Genomic DNA, 20,292 nt, shown 5'->3' with positions numbered 1-20,292 from the left:
CGCCCCGCCGCACGCGGCCGCGCCCCCCTCCCGGCGTCACCAGCCGCCGGCCAGGGCAGGAACGCGCCTCCGAGACACTGTTGCCGAGCGGCGCTGCGCAGGTGGGCCCCAGCGGCGCAGCAGCACTGACCGGTCCGGGCCTCTCGGCGCCAGGCAACGCCGGCTGAGATGGACCCGCCCTGGCCGGGACCCGTGCGCCTTCACCCTTTGAACCACCGGCACCCCCGGGCTGGGGCGCAGCCCCCTGAAGATCTTCGTTGCCTGGAGTTCGCTGCCAGCTCTTAAAGACAAGGCGTTCCCCAAAGGAGCGCCCCTCTTGCCTAGAACTAGGGATAGGAGCCGCACCTGGAGCATGGGGTGCCCCTGGGCAAATTTGGGAAGTTGGCTTAAAACCCGTGCGAGCACCACCCACGTACATTTTGAGCGGTTTAAAGTGATGACTGAATTCCTTTCCGCTTTTACCCAGAGTCTCAAGTGTCTCCAGGGAACAGAAACTTTCATTCCAGTTGCAGGACCACCAATGCCTTGCATCCCCTGCAACACCCAGTTAGTTCTGTGCCTGTGTACGAAGCACAGCAGGGACTTAGCAATTTCTGAACTGTTGACTGACTGGTGAGTCCCCCATCCCCTCTCCCAGCCTGGCTTCTTTATTGGAGCACCAGGATACCAGCTGGTGGAATCACCTTCTCGCCCAGTGGCCTGCTTTCCAGAGTCAGACCAAGGAGTCCACAGGTGGGGTGAGGGCGGAGGGTTCTTTGCCACAGGCTACTTTACATAGTGACCTCCACTGAAGGACCAAATGCTGCAGCCTTGCTGTTCACCTCCTGTGAATCAGCTTCACATGGAGTCATTGCTTAAAGCAGAGATTACTGCTAATTTACAATAAGGGTTGGAGTTTTGGAGAGGTTTAATGACTTGCTCGAAGTCACACAGTATTGAATGATAAGACAAAGATTTGCACTGAGGCCTCATTTCTTTCTATCAAGCCATTTAACTTTCCTATTTCCTGTCAAAGCCTGCTGTCAGAATGGCCTAACGTAACTATTGGACACCAAGGTGTTATTTGACATACCTGATGTGTCTGTGTTTGCAATTGATTTTAAATAATATAAGCCGGAACACATTATTGTGTGATGTTTCTCAAATATAAGGGAAATCAACACTGTCCATCATTTTAAGGACAGATTTTTCTTAGATCTCTCTAGTCTTGGCTTAAATTTTCTTTTAAAACATTCCATTAATATATAGACATAAAAGAGATATAAACTTATTTCAGCTTTTGAAGAACTTGAGAAAGCAAAACAAACCACAGGCTGGTGATTTTTTAAAAACAATAAAACCAAAATCAAATATGAAAATTCTCTTCCAGAACCATAAAATTTGAATTGGTACAGATTCCTTAAAGTACTACCAGTGTCGAGTGGTACCGATGCTTAGGTGTGGGCACCTTCGAGTTCTCTGAGTCTACCACTCTCACCATCTGGAGGTACTGTGTATTGACTTCCCTCTCTTCCACCTACCACATCTCTTTTGTTCACCCTGTATCACTGTAATATCCGACTTTTACTTGACCCCAATACATCTTTTAGGAATTCTCTTTATGCTATTCCTTTTTTATTAGCATAATAAGGAAAGTGGTAACTCTTGGTGCCAAGGAAGAGCACACACAGTCTCTGAAATTCAGATTCATCTCACTTAAAATCAGATGGTCATCCCAGGGATCCAGAATGTGCTTATATTCATTTTTTATCATAAAAATGAAGAAAAATTTTAGGAATCTCCAAGGTCTTTAGCTCCTAATTGGAGAAACACATTAAAAGTCAAGTATCCTATTTAAAAGAGGATCTGATGGTAGAGTCAGAAGGAGGGGGGAAAGGGCATGACTTCTCAACTATGCTCAAATTTTGTTAAATTTACCCCAACCCAACAAATATTTATTAAGCACCTATTATGTGCAAAACATTGTGGCAAGCATAAAATAAAAGAGATAATCACAGGTATATACTCTAACCACACAGTTAAGGGTATGCCAGTATATCCAACTGTCTGGGTACCATTTCAGGATCTGCCATTTATTAGCTGTGTGGTTTTGTGTAACCTTGTTTGTGCCTTGATTTCCTCCTCTATACAATCAATACTACTTCATAGGGTTGTTTTAAGAATTGAACAAATTAATACACATGATGTGCATAGAACAATTTCTTACTTGCTGTAAGTCCCCAATAAATACAACTGCTATTATATCTGTCATGCAGAAGGAACATGCCTTAGCTCTGCTTTTGAGCATGCTCCTCCAGCATCACCTCAACCCACTCTGACTTTCATTGCTTATTTCTCCTAGCAGTTATAATGTCTCCAGGTGGACAAGATGATTATTTTCATCATTGGAGGGAAAAACTAAGGCATAGAAAGGTCCCAGGGAAATGACTTCCTTAGCTAGTTTCACAGCTATTGTCTGCTACCCAAATAGTTAACAAGTGTATTTCTAGCTGCAGATGATCCATGATGTGTGGGTGGGGTGGAGGGTGTTAGGGCTTGGACAAAGACCTTCCACTTTTGTTGTGCCCTGGAGCTGTCAATAGAAAAAGGAGGGAGTATTACCTGCTCTGAATGCCATATGGTCAGCAACTACAACAGGTTCATAGAGCATTTTGACCTCTGAGAGAAATATTCTGTGTAAATAGCAGGTATTATCATGTTGAGCCTAGAAATCTGCTTTTCTTTTTATATTTGCTCCATCTTGCCCATCAAACCCCAGAAAAAAACACACCAACACATTCACTGCTCAAGAAATCAGCTCAACTCCACACTTTTAAATCTCAAATATGTTTTATGTGCGTAGCAACTGAATGGTTAAAAATGCATTCAAGGAAAGCCCCACACATTCACCGACTCTGCCACTCTGCATAAGGTTTCTGGGGCTCTGGGGGAGAGCAAGCAAATACCTCTTACCTCAGGGAATATTACACTACGAACATAAAACAAAATCCAACATGGATTGGTGAAACCACTATGGAAAGCAGTATGGAGATTCCTCAGAAAACTTGAAATGGAACCGCTATTTGATCCATTTATCCCACTCCTAGGTTTATACCCAAAGAACTTAAAATCAGCATACTACAGTGACACAGTCACACCAATGTTTATAGCACCTCAATTCACAATAGCCAAGCTATGGAACCAAGTCAAGTGCCCTTCAACAGATGAATGGATAAAGAAAATGTGGTATGTATACACAATGGAATATTACTTAGCCATAAAGAAGAATGAAATTATGTCATTTGCTGGTAAGTGGATGGAACTGGAGACTATCATGTTAAGTGAAGTAAGCCAATCCTGTCCAAAATCAAAGACCAAATGTTCCCTCTGATATGTGGATGCTAACACACAATAAAGTGGTAGGGGGAAGAATAGAAGTTCATTGGATTAGACAAAAGGGAATGAAGGGAAGAGAAGGGGGAATGGGAATAGGAAAGCCAATAGAATTAATTAGACATAACTTTCCTACCTTCATATGTTCATATATGAATACATGACCCGTGTAACCCCACATCATGTGCAATCACAAGAATGAGAAGTTATACTCCACGTATATACAATATGTCAATACATTCTGTCATTTATAACTAACAACAACAACAACAAAAGAGTGGACCAAACTCACTTTTCAACAAATTTGCTCTTAAAATAACAATTCCACATCCTGGATAACAACATTTATTTATTCATAAGGGTTCTGCCTTTTAAAGTTCCCACCTCTCAAGCTGTTCATTTGGGAATTAAATTTCCAAAAAATGAACTTCGGAAAACACATTCAAGCCACAGACAGGGACAGATTTTTTCCATTTTGCAAATGAGAAGACAGAGGTTCAAAGTGTTTCAATAGGAATACCTGGAGCTAAACTACTAAGTTAACCCAGCTGAGACTTTTATCCAGCCTGTCTAACTAATGAGCTGAGTTCCATTGTGTTGAAGCATTGCTTCCTGGACTTGCCTTTTCTAGTGCTTTCAATAAGGAGTTGAATCAGTGCTGTTGTCCCTCCACCTCTCAACATCCGTTTGATTGCATTTTGCTTTTGTTCCAGTTGTGCAAAAACTTAGGAGTGACCTATTCATTGGCTTCAGAGCAGGAGATGAGATGGAATTGAATGCTAATTGGAAAGTTAGGATGGCAGGAAGGTGGGAAACTGAATGTCAATTCTAAACTGCTAAACTCAATTTTAGTGCTGATTTTTCATGAGCCCAAGATGCATCTTCAACAAGTCAATTTGAAAATTATCAATAAGAACTATTTACAAATTTACATATTTAAAAAGCATTTTCTGATTTAAACATTATACAATGTATACATGTACTGGAACATCATGTGATACTCCATAAATATGTACAGTTTTATGTTTTTATATATCAGTTAAAAATAAATTCAAATAAAAATCATTTCCAGGGCTGAGGCTGTAGCTCAGTGGCAAAGCACCTGCCCAGCATGTGTGAGGCACTGGGTTTGATCCTCAGCACCATATAAAAATAAGCAAATAAAATAAAGGCATTCTGTCCATCTACAACAACAAAAAATAAAAAATCATTTCCATTTTTTTTACCTTTGGTGATTATAACAAAGTGCTATGTGGATCTTGTAGTTTACTCAGTAAGTGGGAGTTTTCAGTTCCATAGAGTGAGTGAAAAGATAACTGGAATGAGAGGTAAGGAAGAGGGTTGTGGGCCTTCTACACCCGTCTGGGCCATCAAGATGATGTGTGTCGTTGGCTAAAACTCCTCATTCATTGGCCTTGGTTTCTCATATGTAAAAAGAACCTAGAAAACCATTCTTAGAGTCTGAGCGATGACATTATAATCCTTATGGGACGATGGCCCACGCCATTTGTATCCCTGGGCACCCACGGTACCTACCATGAGTAGTGAAGACTGGAATTCTGCATCAGACTTACTCAGATTTAATTTAGAATTCATTTACTTGCTTGCCACGGGTATGTTACATGGCCTGTGCCTCACTTTTCTCATCTGTACCACGGGCTAATTTAGGGCTGTTATAAGGATTCAGTGAGATCTCGAAGGCCAAGCACACAGCACAGGGCTCAGCACAAGTCAGTTCTACACTGGCATTATCTATGATGATAAAGGCAAGGACTACTAGTTGTGCTACTACTGTGAATGCTTGCTAAATGTTTTTAAAAATCATTGCATGAACAAACAAATGAATCGAATTATTATATTACCAGTGCTAGAAAGTTTAACCCAAACTATCTAAGGCAAAATTTACCTCATTTCTCCTGTTCAACCCTTCTTCCTTCTCATTTCTTCCTGTTCAAATCTTCTTTTCATCTGTCTACTCCATGGCCAACAAATGAGTTTCTTAGTAATGAATTTAGGAAAAGTTACAGATAGATATGGGTGCCCAAGTTGTATGTTTTGTCTCCTCCTCCAACCTACCTTATGACATCATCAATTCATTCATTCCAAAAATCTCTATAATTGCTAGGTATATATATATATATATTTTTTTTTTTCAGCATTTTCAGGGAAAAAGATTCCTTTGGTTTTTTTTTTTTTGTTATAATGCTGAATTTTAAAGTTTTACATAGTGAAAAAATAAAATGACAATAAACATCCATAATTAAAAAGATAAAGGTTAACAAGATGAATCAACATATAATAAAACAAATGTCTTTGTATTACAGTTAAAATTTTCTAAAAATATTTATTTTGTTCAATATAGATTACTTATTTTAAGTGTTTGGAAATATGAGAAGTCAATACATGGAATATAGATATGTGAAGGTATAATATATATAAAAACATAACATAAAGTATGTGTAGAGTTAAATTGTTACATTTATACACATAATACTGTAAGAAACAAAAAAGCTGCACAGCAAGAAAAACTTTAGTCCTATTTTAAAGAATATGGTGATCTAAAATTATCAGGAAGGAAAATAGATTTTGGTATGAGCAATTTCCTGTATACTATGGGTACTATTTTAAACTAAACTAAAAATTAGAAACATTTTGAAATAACTGTTTCTCATTTTCTCTGGTCAAATTCAAAGAGTCTCCAGAGGCTGGCACTGGGCTGCTCTAATGGACTCTAAATTGCATTCTAGGCCTGATGATGAAGAACAAAAGAGAAAATTAAGATTTTACATCAAAACATCTTCTCTCAAATCTCTATAAAAAGCCTTTTTGGAAACTTATTTTGTTTTCAATTTATGCCTGTATTCATCCATGAATATTGAACTCTTTGCTCTCTTACAAGCAGTAAGCTTTTGTGTGGTCAAATATTTGAATTCATGAGGTTTCCTCCTTTTCCTTCTGGCAAATTCTATTCATGCTTCAGTCTCAAGCATCAACTCTTCTGTAAAGGCTTCTAAACCCTTCAGTGCTAGATGTGTAAGTTCATTTTTTGTGTTTTGGAGAATTAAATGAAAATTTTATCTTATGTCGTGATTATATATATATATGTTTAAACTCAAGTAGTCAGAGCACATTATAAGCAGGAACTTTGTCTTGTTTTCCTTTATAGTCTTTAAAGTTTTCCTCTATAGTCTAGCAGAGAGCTCCGAGTAAAAGCTCAATTTTTATCTAATGAGTAATTGAATTAATAAGCAAAATTATAATTCATTTAAAATATCAGATATGCAATAATTGGTTCCTTGGCCTCTAGGAGCAAGGCACACTATACATGAAATTTTGCCACTGGGATTTCACTATTTTCCAGTACATAAATCCAAACTTCTGTTTGATATCTTGGCACAGTAGTTTCCTTACACATGTCTAGAAAATAAACTTGATTTCTACTTGACTTGCTAGACACATTTCACTACTCGTGCTATGGCTATATGATGGCGTTCTGGTTGCCATTTGTCCATGTCTTAGGACATTTTGATTGACTTTCTGCAGAACACTTTGGAGTAGGCTCTGAATTTGGCTGCCATGTGTGTTTTGGATTGCTCTACCTGGGAGTCCCACAGGATCATATTATCCACAGGATCACTGGATAATAGGCATCTCCCAAACTCTATTCCTTTCCACACTTCTAGAAGATGTTAATGGATTATGTAAAGAGGTTAGTTAAATATGCACGTTAGCTTTTTAAGTGCTCTGTGAAGTCCTGAGGAAAGAAATCTGGTTAAGCTCAGTCAGCTCAAAGTTATAAACTCTTATTTGATGGTAGAATTTTTCCCCCTATGTGATAGTAACATTTCAGAACTGTGGAGTCATAAAGAGCACATTTCTCCACTTTTGGGTCTACACCACTTCCATTCCCTAGATGTGGTCTGCTTCTTTGACTTACTTTGTTCATATTTGAAACTCTCCATATCTACTTGTCTAGGATCTATACATTTTTAAAGGTCTAACACAACATCACATCTTCTAGAAAGCATTTTTTTATTGGCCTTCGGTTTCCCATAACAATTTCTACAAATTTTTCATGGCTTCTACAATGTTTTTCTTTTTTGTATCAGTGTACATTTTTTCTTCCGAACTCTAGTACCAAGTTTGCATCTCTGGTCTACACTCTTTCAGGCCGAATATATCAGTTAAGGGACTTGGCAGGAACACAATTCACCCCAGAATGACTCAAATGAAGAGACTTTAATGAAGTGGCTACTGATAGATGTGAGGACAGGGTTAGTGAACAAACAAGAACAGAGAGGCACCCAAGCATCTAGCAACGGTGGGAAGTCATGCTAGACTTGGGTGGGGAGGTCAAAGGAATGAAATGCTGTACCAGAGCCCAGCAAGCCTGATCACCGTGGAAGGAAACCTGCCTGCAATTGCTGAATAGTCCACAGAGAGATGCAGCTGCTGCAAGAAATTGATCCTCAAGGATGGAGGAAGTGGTGAAGAAACACTCTGACCTCTTCCCTGCATATCCTCTGATTTCCAGAGGCTTACCAAAGTCAGCTCACAAGGGAGCAAGGTTGTGCTGTCTATAACATCAGTCGCCTCTGCACAGAGTAGGGCAGCAAAGGGTGGAGAATTGGCGGGAGGGAGGCAGACAGAATAACAGGCACACTGGAAAGTCCTGTCTCCTCATTTATTTGCAAACTAGGAGAGTGAACAGTACCCTCCTCCCAGGGTTATAGTGATTGAGTTAGGAAATACATCAAAATATTAACATGTACAGTGCCTGATTCTCAAATTATTTTAGCTTTCATTATTTCTATTATTATTACAACAACTCTGAAAAAACTACTAGTATAAAAACAGAGGAGACTGAACAGCAGGGCTGCTGTGGAGGTCATTGAATGGACAAGAGGGAGCTGCAGAGGTAAGGGGGAAGCTAGTTTGGCTGTGTTGATTGAAATCATAAGTCAATCTGACCTTGAAAACAGACGAGGGTGAACTAAACTCGAGACTTATTTTTGGTTTTCAGCAGATTGCTCTGGCATTCCTTAGACACAGTCTGAGGCCTCTAGGCTTCCCTTAGCTTCTGTGAGGTGAGGGTTTGAACAGACAGCTGGCGGCGATGAGCCCCACAGCCGTCACAGGAATGGCACGATTCCTCACATTTTAAAAGTGAGTTAAAGGTGGTCAGTCCAGGGGTGAAGCAGGATTTGTATCTACAGAAGCAGTTTGCTTCCTGCTCCTTCAGAGGAGTAACCTGTTTAATTTCAAACACAGGAGACCTCAGTACACAGATTAGGGAAACCACAAGAATAATTGCCAGTGTTTCATTCACTTCAAAGCCCTGCAGAACACTGGGGAGGGGTAGCTTTCTCTTCCACCTGATGACACAGGAGAGGCCCTGGGGTTGCTGCCCTGATTCCAGAGAAAGGCCTCTCCCAGGGGCTGGGGTAGTGAGCTGGAACTTACCACCTTAAGGCAGGCCGGTCTTGTGCTGCAGCTCTGCCCTGGGCTCCTGGAGAAGGGAGACATTCGGAGGTTGACAGCTCTGAAGAGCTTGTCACCCTGACAGAGGCAACCAAGGTCACCCTGAGAGATTCCAGTACTGACACCAGCAGCTGCAGGTAGGGATTTCCTTCAAGGAGGAGTGACTTTCTTATCCGAGTTTCCGGTAGACTAAAATTAGTGAGAACACTTAGCCCTAGATCCTGTGAGATCTGTTAAGTGGATGCTCACATTATCGTGCCTGTCCCCTGGGAAAGTGAGATATAAACCAAAACTGTTAATAAACAGCTCAGAAGTCACTATGCCCACGAGTCTCATGCTTTCTTGGTGGACCTGATAGCAGGTTCTCTTGCTTTTCTATAACATACAACAGTTTGTTTCTGCACGCAAGGCTGGCTGGGGCCCTGTTTGGGCAACTTTGTATGCCCAGAATGAGGCATAATCTCCAGGCAAGCAGTGGACTAACTCCATCAAATAGAGGAATAATATGTGACAGAGGGTTTGAGGATTATGCTGACAATAAAAATGAGTTCTTCCTAGAAATGTAACTGCTTCAAGACAATATGGTATTTTTGTTGTTGTGGTTTTAATTTTAAAATGAAAATCACTTGACTCCAATCCAGGAAGACCTAGGAAGTCTAAACTACCATAACCTCATAGTTGTATATAGTAGCTCCTCTTTAGCCACAGTATTGTATTGCTTTCTGAGCTTTCAGTTATTCAGTCAACTGAGGCACAAAAATATTAAATGGAAATAAACAATTCCAAACATAAACAACTTGCAAATTGTAAATCACATGCTATTCCTGAGAAGCATGATTCAATCTTGTGCTGTGCTACTCTGTCCTGTCTGGCACAATTACTATCTCTTTGTCCAGTGTATTCATGCTGTATATGTTACCTGCCCATAAACTACTTACTAGACAACTCTGTTATCACGTCAACTGTTGCAGTATCACAGTCTTGTACTCAAGTGACCCTATTTTACTTAGTAATGGTCCCAAAGTGCAAGAGTAGTGATGCTGGCAACTTGGATATGCCAAAGAGAAGCTGTAAAGTGCTTCCTTTAAGTGAAAAGGTAAGCATTTAATAAGATGTTTTAAGAGAGAGAGAGAAAGCATATTTATATAACTTGTATTATAGTATATCATTGTAATAGTACTTTTATTATTATTTTCTTAATCTCTTACTGTACCTAATTTATAAATTAAGCTGTGTTATAGGCATACATAAATAAAAAGTAAAAATACAGTATGTATAGGATTTAGTACTATCTGAGGTTTCAGGCATTCACTGAGGGTCTTGGAACACATCCCCTGTGGATAAGGGAGACTATTATAAATAGCTAGATAGTATATTGGTGAAGTGAGGTTGTCTAATTTATCATCTCTTTTTTTTTCTCTCTCTCTCTCTCTCTTTTACAGTGCAATAAAATTGAACAATTAAATCCTTAAAAACCTTTCTGCTGGAAAAATTGAAAACAAATAAATGACAAGACTTTGATTTGTTAGACTATTCTTTGAAGGGTTGATTGCTGACTGCAAGGCAAATTCCAGTCTTGGTAGCAGCTCCCCCAAACCCAGCTCCAGTCTATACTTTTATTATCAACTCTTTCATCCCTGCCTAACCCTGTGCAATGATCAGGCTTCAGGGAAATGAAGTTCACTCAGAGGTTTTGTATTCTTGATCTAAGAATCGCCCCTCTAATACCTGCCTGACCAGAAGAAAAAGGATGAGTGAATCAATAAAATCATTTTGTATAGAGGTATGGTTTAAAAACTATTTTTTAATAAGTACTTATAGCTTTAATAAAGTACAAGTCCATCTTAATAATAATGACCATTTATAATCTACCATGTGCCAGACCCTTCCTGCTACTTATTGCTTTTGATCAAATAATCGTGAGTAACAGGAACTCATATCCCTTTTTAAACTTATTGATGTTTTACTTTTTAAAATTTAGGTTTATTGTATGAAAATGGGGTACAACTTTTGTTTCTCTGGGTTGTACACAATAGAGTCACACCATTTGTGTAATCATACATGTACATAGGGTAATGATGTTTGTCTCATTCTATCATCTTTCCTTCCCCTGTACCCTCTCCCCACCCCTCATTTTCCTCTATTCAATCCATCCTTCCTCCATTCTTGCCTTCCCCCCCCCATTATGTATCATTATTCACTTATCAGAGAAAACATTCAGTCTTTAATTTCTTTGTGCTTGGCTTTTTTCACTTAGCATGTTATTCTTCAACTTTATCCATTTACCAGCAAACGCCATAATTTTATTCTTCTTTATGGCTGAGTAATATTCCACTGTGTATATATACCACAGTTTCTTTATCCATTCACCTATTAAATTGCATCTAGGTTGGTTCCACAATCTTGCCATTGTGAATTGAGCTGCTATAAACATTGATGTAGCTGCGTCACTGTAGAATGCTGATTTTTAAGTTCTTTGGATATAGTCCTAGAAGTGGAATAGCTGGGTCAAATGGTGGGTCCATTCCAAGTTTTCTAAGGAATCTCCATACTGCTTTCTTGAGTGGCTGCACCAATTTGCACCCCCACCAGCAATGTATGAGTGTACCTTTTTCCCCACATCCTCGTCAACACCTATTGTTTCTTGTATTCTTGATAATAGACATTCCACTTGGGGTGAGATGGAATCTTAGGGTAGTTTTGATTTGCATTTCTCTTTTTACTAGAGATGTTGAAAATCTTTTCATATATCTGTTGATTGCTTTCAGATCTTTTGTGAAGCGTCTGCTCATTTCCTTAGCTCATTTATTGACTAGGTTTTTGTAATCTTGGTGTAAAGTTTTTTGAGTTCTGCACCTAATAGAAGAAAAAGTAGGTCCAAGTCTTCATCATGTCAGCTTAGGGCCAGACTTCCTTAACATGACTCCCAAAGTACAAGAAATAAAAGCAGGAATCAATAAATGGGATCAATTCAAACTAAGAATCTTTTTTCTCAGCAAAGGAAACAATTAACAATGTGAAGAGAGAGCCTAAGGAATTGGGAGAAAATCGTTGCCACACTCACCTCAGATAGAGCACTAATCTAAAGAATTTATAAAGAACTCAAAAAACTTTACACCAAGATATTTTACTTTTTAATGTTACTTAACTCTTTAGAGCACTGAAATCTCCATTTCCAGTTAGAAGTATTAGGGAATTTAAACAAAGAACTCTCTACCTTAAATATCATATCTGTTCCCTACATATCATAAAGTTTCCCATGTTGTTTCTGTTAAGATTATATGCAAGTAATAGGAAATCCCAGCTTACATAGGCTTAACAATAATTAGGAAATAAATTATCTCACGTATCAAGAAGTTCAAGGACAGGATGACCCCATTTTTGTTTTGTTGACCTGTTCCTCTTCTGTATTATTGTTCTACCCTCAGGCTCATGGTTATATGGAGGGAGAAATAACAAACAAATACCTTATGCAATTACATCCAGAAGAAATAAAAAGGGGGCTTCTCTTTGTGTGTCTCTTAGGAGCAAAATAATTATCCCACTCTCTAATCTACAATATTGCAATGGCTGGAATTCAATGGTCATAAGTCCTTTGCTAAATCAATTACTGGCAAGGGAATAAAATTACCTTAGCTAGCCTGAGGTAAGTAGTGTAGAATAATTGGAAGAACTCTGGATTAGGAGCCAGAAATCTTGGATTTTAGTCCTAGTTCTCTCATCTACTTAGTTATGGAAACTCGCTAGTTGCTTAGCCTCTCTTAGACCTTACCTTTTCCTTATTCGTAAAACAGGGCTAAGTATTTCTACCCTACTGATCTCACAGGGTTGTTGTGAAACAGCAATGAAGTAATGTCTGTAGAGCGTTTTGTAAACTGTGGCACACCACTTAAATGCACGTTATTGCTCCTATTAACACAATTCAGAGAACTGTTGGTCATGAGACACTTCCAATTACATGTACATGTGGCACTTGATCTCATCAGTAGAGTAATTTAGAATTTGTAAGAACTTTGCTAGAGATTTCCCTAAGCTTTACTTTTGTGCTGGCAAATATATACAGCAAAATAGGGGGAAGCATGAAATCTAGTACTCTAGAAAGCCAATTTTCAAGCATCCTCATAAATTTCAATAGGGAGTTTATCTAAAGTTAGGATAGGTCAACAGGATAGGTTACTTGCAAGTTATTTTTAAATTTTTGTCAAAAAGCAAGTTTCAATAAAATCTATTAAATAACCTTCTCACTCCTTCATTTATATGAATTCAATAAGCACACATGGGATATTAGATGGGAGGAGAGGGGATGGGCACACACAAAAGTGAATCTAAAATAGACCCCACTGAAGAAAAATGAGCAGTAGGAAAAAATCTAGAAAGGAGACTAGATAGAACATGTCTACAAGTAGCCATTCAAAAATGTAAAAAGAGAAAATAATAAGGAAAGTCCTCAGGAGTAAAGAGGCAAAGGCTATAAGAGCTCAGAGCTCAGTTCCCGGTTATGAGTTAGGGAAGACTTCACTGACAAGTGTCGATTAATCTAGAGGCCCGAGGATTTGGACTTGGGAACAGCAAGTTCACCTGGGATTTTCATCCAACTTTCTTGAAAGACTTGACTACCTAGCTAGAATGCAAAAGCCTTGAATATAAATTGCAGGAGAGAGAGAGAGGGAGGGGGAGAGAGAGAGAGAGAGAGAGAGAGAGAGAGAGAGAGAGAGAGAGAGAGAGAGAGAGAGAGAGAGAAGTTAGAAAGGTAGAAATTGCATCCCATTGAGCTGAAGATGGCAAGAGGGATATGAGATATTTTGGAAGGAGAATGTATAGGTCTTAGTAATTGATGTAAAAACCAGTTGGGGATGGAGGAGTCAGGGCTCTTTCATTTAGGGAATGATAAGAAGTCAATCCAAAGTCACCTAAATGAAGAATTGAGTTTGCTTCTTCACTTAACTGAAAAATCCTGAATTACATGTAGCCTCAGAACTGTTAGATCCCGGCACTCAAATAAATTTATCTAGACTTGGACTCCTCTAATATCAATTTTTCTTCTTCTTTAGTTTCACTTTAAGGCAAATCACAGAAACCAATAACTTATATTTTCTTAGGTTTAAATTCAGCTCAAGGAAAAGGTTTTCTTCTTCATTAGTTCCAACAAACATAGTGGACTTGATTCCCATTGGCCTGATAGGGTTCCCTGCACATCCCTGAAGCAGATCATCTCTGATTGGCTTAGACCCATATCTGGTCTTTTTTCTCCTGTTATTATTTTAATAATTTGCCCATGAAGATATCTATAAAACAGGGCACTATAAAACACGGCCCTGTAACCCAAATCAAATCTCATTTTGATGTATTCCTGTTAACCAAAAGACACTGATTTGAAACACTGACATCTCCTTCTCATTGAATTGCATCAACTGCCATAATTTTCTTGAGAATCCAGCACCAAGCTGAACTCATATAATTAAGAAAACCAATACCATTTCTAGGACAGTATTCAAATTGGGCAGTACAACTACCACATAAATCTAGAAAGATTTCAAATCTATGAAAGGGGATAATCTGAGAGGGCTGGAATAGGAGTAACTATTGACTTGTGTCTTAAAGCAATTTTCTTCAGAATGATCTAGACAGGGCACTGGATGCCAACCAGATGTTGATAAATCATTTGGATTCCATTTGAAATAGGATAATGGCTCAAAAAATAACATGAGCCATCTGCCTGACCTGAGCAGTCTTCCCTTTACACAAGTACTTGGATGTCTAAGTAGTGTACTTAAATTAAAATTTTATAAAGTGCTTATGTATACTAGGAAAACTTACCTCATTTAGAGAATGCTGTGAAAACTCCTTTGGTAAAGAATCATTTCGTAAAGTGAATGTCTTGCTCCTGATTGGATGGGCGTACATTCATTTTCATGTACTAGGTTTGCTTTAAAGCCAGGTACACACATCTGAAGTGAATTAAAGAAAATGTTGAATTTCACTCTGAGACTTTTACGTTTGATGTCTGTTTTCATGTTGGAGGAAGTGTCAATTTGAAAAGTGTTAAAGGTACAAATACGGCCTGAATAAGTTGTTACCAAAACCACATTGCCATGTGAGGGCATATTTTAAACACCTGGCAGATCCATTCTTTGAATTTTCCATAACCACCACCACCCTGCTGATACAAACTGATGTGTATGATTTGGAATGAGATCAAAAGTTTGGAAATTAGAAAAGACAATGGAGTAGAACACAATGTTTAATTCTGCAAAGCAGACAGCTACAGTGGTCTAGTCAGAGCTGGTTATCTTGTTAAAATAAACAGGTCCTGTAATCAACATTTTGGGTGAGGCTGTGGGCTTGCTGCAATATGTCAGCCAGATTTGCAAAGCCTGGAGAGCCTTTTGAGCTATCATTAGAAGAGTTGTCCTGAAACCAGCACATATGTTAATAACAACACTGATAAAAATCCAGGTTTAGAAGGAACCACTTTTTCTTCAATTATGCAAGTCTGGGCACTGGGAAGAGTGAAGACAGATGGAGGGGAACTAAATGATTTAAGAGATCTGTATTCAATTCTCTTGTTAGAGTGCCCCTACCAAGAGATTTAAAGAGAGAGACTAGGAAGGGAGCTTGCTTTTGATAATCTGCACCCAGTCGTAGAGCTTGACACATATAGTGCACACTCTATTTGTTGAATGAATGATTGGTAAAATGTGAGAAGTTCCCCTCTGTGACTTCTCTGTGAAGGGGCTGTGCATGAGCTTTCCATGGGACCACTGAATGAGGACTGTCATTTTGGTTACTGATTGATTGGCAGAAAAGGAGTTATGCAGAAATCTTGCTCATTTTTCTCATCTTAAATCTTTAGAGGACCCAGGCAACTCCTTCCAAACTTAGTTGGAAGTGTTTCCAACTCTTTTCCCACAGAAAAAAAAATTCTGGAGAAAGCATTCAGGAGCCAAACCCAATAAACAAAAAAATTTTCAATCCTCTGTTGAATATATAACACTAAAAAAATTAGAAGTTGGAGGGATTGGTTGCAATTTAAACATTAGAAAACTAGAGAAACTTTAAGGTCCAGTGCCAAAATGGCTCCTCTCTTTCTCCTCTTCTGTATCTGTACCTGCTAAAAGTCTAGGTACTGGAGGGTTTCTAATGCTGGGTGTAACACATAGATGTGGGTTGGAACACTCAGGCTGATTTCAGTGTTGGTAGAATCTGCTAATTGGTGATTAAGAAACAATCAGGATTACTTGGTCTATAGTTTTCCACCACCCAAATTTTTAACTTTTGGGTAGGGTCAGGTTTATAACTTCCAGTGTTGTCTTAAGTCTGAACATCAGGAACAATTTGAAGAAAGGAAAAACAAGAGGAAAAAGTCAGAGGTAGTTCAAGAATCAAAGCAGATCTGACCCATAGTGCAAGACATTTAATTGGAGCATGGGAAAGAACATTCCAAGACAAGTCTTGAGTTGGGCCTGTGTATGCCCCCGCTCATATGCCCAGGAGGGAGGGAAGGAGAGAGGGAAAGAGAGAGAGAGAGAGAGAGAGAGAGAGAGAGAGAGAGAGAGAGAGAGAGAGAGAGAGAGGGACAGAGAGAAAGGAAGGATGAATAAATCTCTGAAGGCTTTGGTTTAGTCTGGTTCAGATGGCACCTGTAGGAGGGGAAACATGACTCAGTGACTCAGTGACTAAGGGTTATTGGTTCCTCTGCCTTGCCTATGACAACTTGTTTGCTTTAGTGGTCTAATTACCTATGGGACTGCCCCTGGCAACCAACACTGGAAGTCCTACTTCACATGCTGGGAATTCATGAGCTCTACTTCTCTCATATGCAGAAAGCCAGTGGGTGACCTGATTGGCCTTCTCCATTTCCCACTCCCAGACCAATGCCACCACTCTGTCCTGGGGTTCCTTGTGGCTAAGGAACAATTACCCTCAGTTCTCTTGCCCATGTATTCCTCGAAGTTGCACACACAAGTTTTTCCACCTACAGAATTTCAGTGCAATGACTCCATCAGTGTTTCTCAGTTTTGGGGGACTTGTATATGAATTATCAGGGTTATTTGCTTAAAACTCCAGAAATTCTCTATTGATATTGTATCTTATTCTAGGTTCTGGGTACATAAGCATATTCAATTTGTGAAGATTCATTTATGATATGTGTACTTTCCTGATTACATTGTATTCCAGTAAAATGCTTTTAAAAAGCATAGGAAGCAACAGATGGGGATCTCTGTGTTTGGGGGGACTGAGAAAATACTTTCTCACCATACTTCTCAGATGATTCAAGTTTTCACTTTTTTGTTTTTTTGAAAAGGGATCTCATTATGTTGTCCAGACTGGCCTAGAACTCCTGAGCTCAAGTGATCATCCTGCCCAGCCTCCCAAGGACTGGGACTACAGGTGTGCACCAATATGCTGTCTTGATTGTTCTGGTTTGAGAGGGAACATATAAAAGATAAAAAATTAGAAATATCAAAAACCTTATAGAAGTGCTTAATATGGAATTTCCTGACCTATGTCATCCACTTGTTCATGAGCACATGTTCTATAAGCGCATTCATTATTTTAAGGTCCAGGATCATAATAGTTCAGGTCATGGTCCAGGTCCTGCCCACCTGCTACAGGCCAGTCTGCTGTCTCCCCTGAGATGATCTAGACACTTGCATGCCCTGGAAGAACTCATTGCTCCCTTGAGCTCATAGTTACAATGCAGACCTGTTTGTGCCCCAAGTGGAAGAAAGCCCAGGGTGATTTGGGAGCCCTGGGAGAGGCACCAACGCCAACTTTCTTAAGTGGTAACTGCAGATTCCATGGACTTCCGACTTTTACCTTTGTTCCCAGGATGGCACTCCTTCTCCCTGCCCCTGGTATAAAGCATGGCATCTTCTTCCCGATGCTTTAGAATGGTCCCATCTTTCAGCACAGAACCATAGGACAGTTAGAGAGGAGTCACAGAAGATGCTTCGAGTTGTCATAGATACTAGAGCCAAAGTTCCTTGGTTCAAATCCCAGCTTGGGTGCAGGAATCATTATAATTATCTGGCAGTATCCATGGGAAATTGGATCCAGGCCTTCTGGGTACACCAATCTGCAGACACTAAAGTCCCTTATATAAAATGGCATGGTATTTGCCTACAGTCTATGCACTTTCTCCAGTATACTTTAGATTATCTCTAGATTACTTACAATGCCTAGTACAACATAAATGCTATTTAAATGCTTGTCATATTTTTGAAGGAATGATGACAAGAAAACTATCAGTACTTGTTCAGTACTAATGCAGTTTTTGGTTTTTATTATCTCCCATCCACAGTTTGTTGAGTTTGAAGTTGTAGAACCTGTGGTTATGGAAGAATGACTTATTATAGCTCCTGCCTAGGATGATCATCTACTTCTAGGTGTGGTTATTGTGGAAAGTAAGGGCATTAATATTTATATAGTCCTGAGAACAATGCCTGGCTATTATTATCATTATTTAGGCTACCTTCAAATGTCCATCCATCACAAGTGGATAAATTCCATTCCTGAGAATTTCCAGACAGAGCAACACCCATCTCAGTGGGATCAGGCTGGAATACTGAAATGATCCCTTTAGGGTAATTCCTCCCAGCCTGGATATAGAGCAAATAAACAAAAAAGTAAAATAAACAAACAAAAATCCTCATTCTAACTGAACAAAACACTGTGATTCAGCCAGAGGGAGAAGGGGAAAATATTGGCCATGGTCATGCCGGGGCCTTTCCCACAGGCTGTGTCACCATGCTGGCCTCAGAGCAGCTATTCCCACCCCCATCCACACAGCTGTCAGCATTACTCAGGGAAATATTCACAACAACAAGATGCTGGAATCATGCAGTGTATCCGCTCCAAAGCACTCAGTGGACTTGCCCCAGGACTCCTTTCTTCTATCCCTCACCAACTGATAAAAGCTCTTAGAAGTATCTTCTGTTACTGTCCCTATTTCACTGATAGAGAAACTGAGACGCATCCAGAGCTGTTCAGTTATTGGCTCCACCTCATCAAGATAGTAAAGAGTGAAGCTGGGCTTTGCACCACAAACTCCTAACTCCAAAGAGGGTGTGTGCCATGAGAGAATCAGAGAGGCGGCCCCTGAGTAATGTATACAAGCTACAGTGGTTCAGGGCAGAGCTGGATGGAGATCCAGGGGAATAGAAAAACCCCATTTAACAATTATGAGTATAAGCTTTGGAGCTGGACAAGGCTGGGTTTGAATCCTGGCTCTGTCAATGTTAAGGACTGATCATTTGGATCCCCCAGTCCCAACAATTCATATGTTGATACTCTAACCCCCTGGTGCAGATGTATTTCAAGATGGTGCCTCTAAAGAAGTAATAAGATTGAATGAGGTCATGAAGCTGGGACCTGAACTGATAGGATTTGTATCCTTGTAAGAAAAGACACTAGAAAACTTGCTTGGTCTCTGTCTCTGTCTCTGTCTCTGTCTCTCTCTTTCTCTCTCTCTCCTCTCTGTTTCTTGCACACTGGCAAAAGGCCACACAAGGACACAGTGAGAAGGCAACCATCAGCAAGCCAGGAAAAGAGTCCTCACCAGGAACAGAATTGGCTAAAACTTCAGTCTTAAATTTCTGACCTCTAGAATTTTGAAAACTAAATCCCTGCTGTTTAAGGCACCGTCTATGGAATTTTGTTGTGACATCCTGAGAAGACTAATGCAGTTCATATCACCTATACAGTTCTGAACAAATAACTCTTCTAAATCTCTGTTTCCTCATATGTGAAATGAAGATAATAACAGTAATACCTAATAAGATTGTCATGGTGATTAAATGAGATACTGCATTTATAGAACATAGCACATAATAATTATTTAAAATTTATTCATTCACCCATTTATTTACTTATTTAACACACATTGATGAGCACTTGCTTTCTGCCAAGCATTGTTCTGGTTGCTAGAAACCCAGGGATGACCAAGAGAAATAAGGTCTCTGCTCTCAAGGAGCTCACAGTCTAGTTGGGTTGGTGAAAGATAAGTAAAAAACCAAATAATGACTGTGAATTGTGATAAACATTACGAAGGAAATTGTCAGGTAATGAGATGGAAAGTAATCTGGGGAGGTCACTCAAGATATGGTTGTCAAAATTACACTGTGTACATATATGAATATACTGTAGTGATTCCACCTTTATGTTTATCTATTAAGCACTAATTTTAAAAACCTTTATAAAAATAGAATGAAGATTTGAGTAGAGGAAGGAGAACAAGGAGAGGGAGTAGAGGGGGGAAAGAGGGCATGCTAGGCACTGAAATGGGGCAAATTATATTCCAGGCATGTATGATTATGTCAAAATGAACCCCACTCTTATGCCTCATCATAATGCATTAATAAAAACATTTAAAAAGACATGTAGAAATAAAATATTTATAAGATAAATAAACAAGCAAAAAAATATGGTGGTTGAGGA

Source organism: Sciurus vulgaris (genome assembly GCF_902686455.1).
Source record: "Sciurus vulgaris genome assembly, chromosome: 11".
Lineage (NCBI taxonomy): Eukaryota > Metazoa > Chordata > Mammalia > Rodentia > Sciuridae > Sciurus > Sciurus vulgaris.
Note: the sequence above shows the minus strand (reverse complement) of the source record.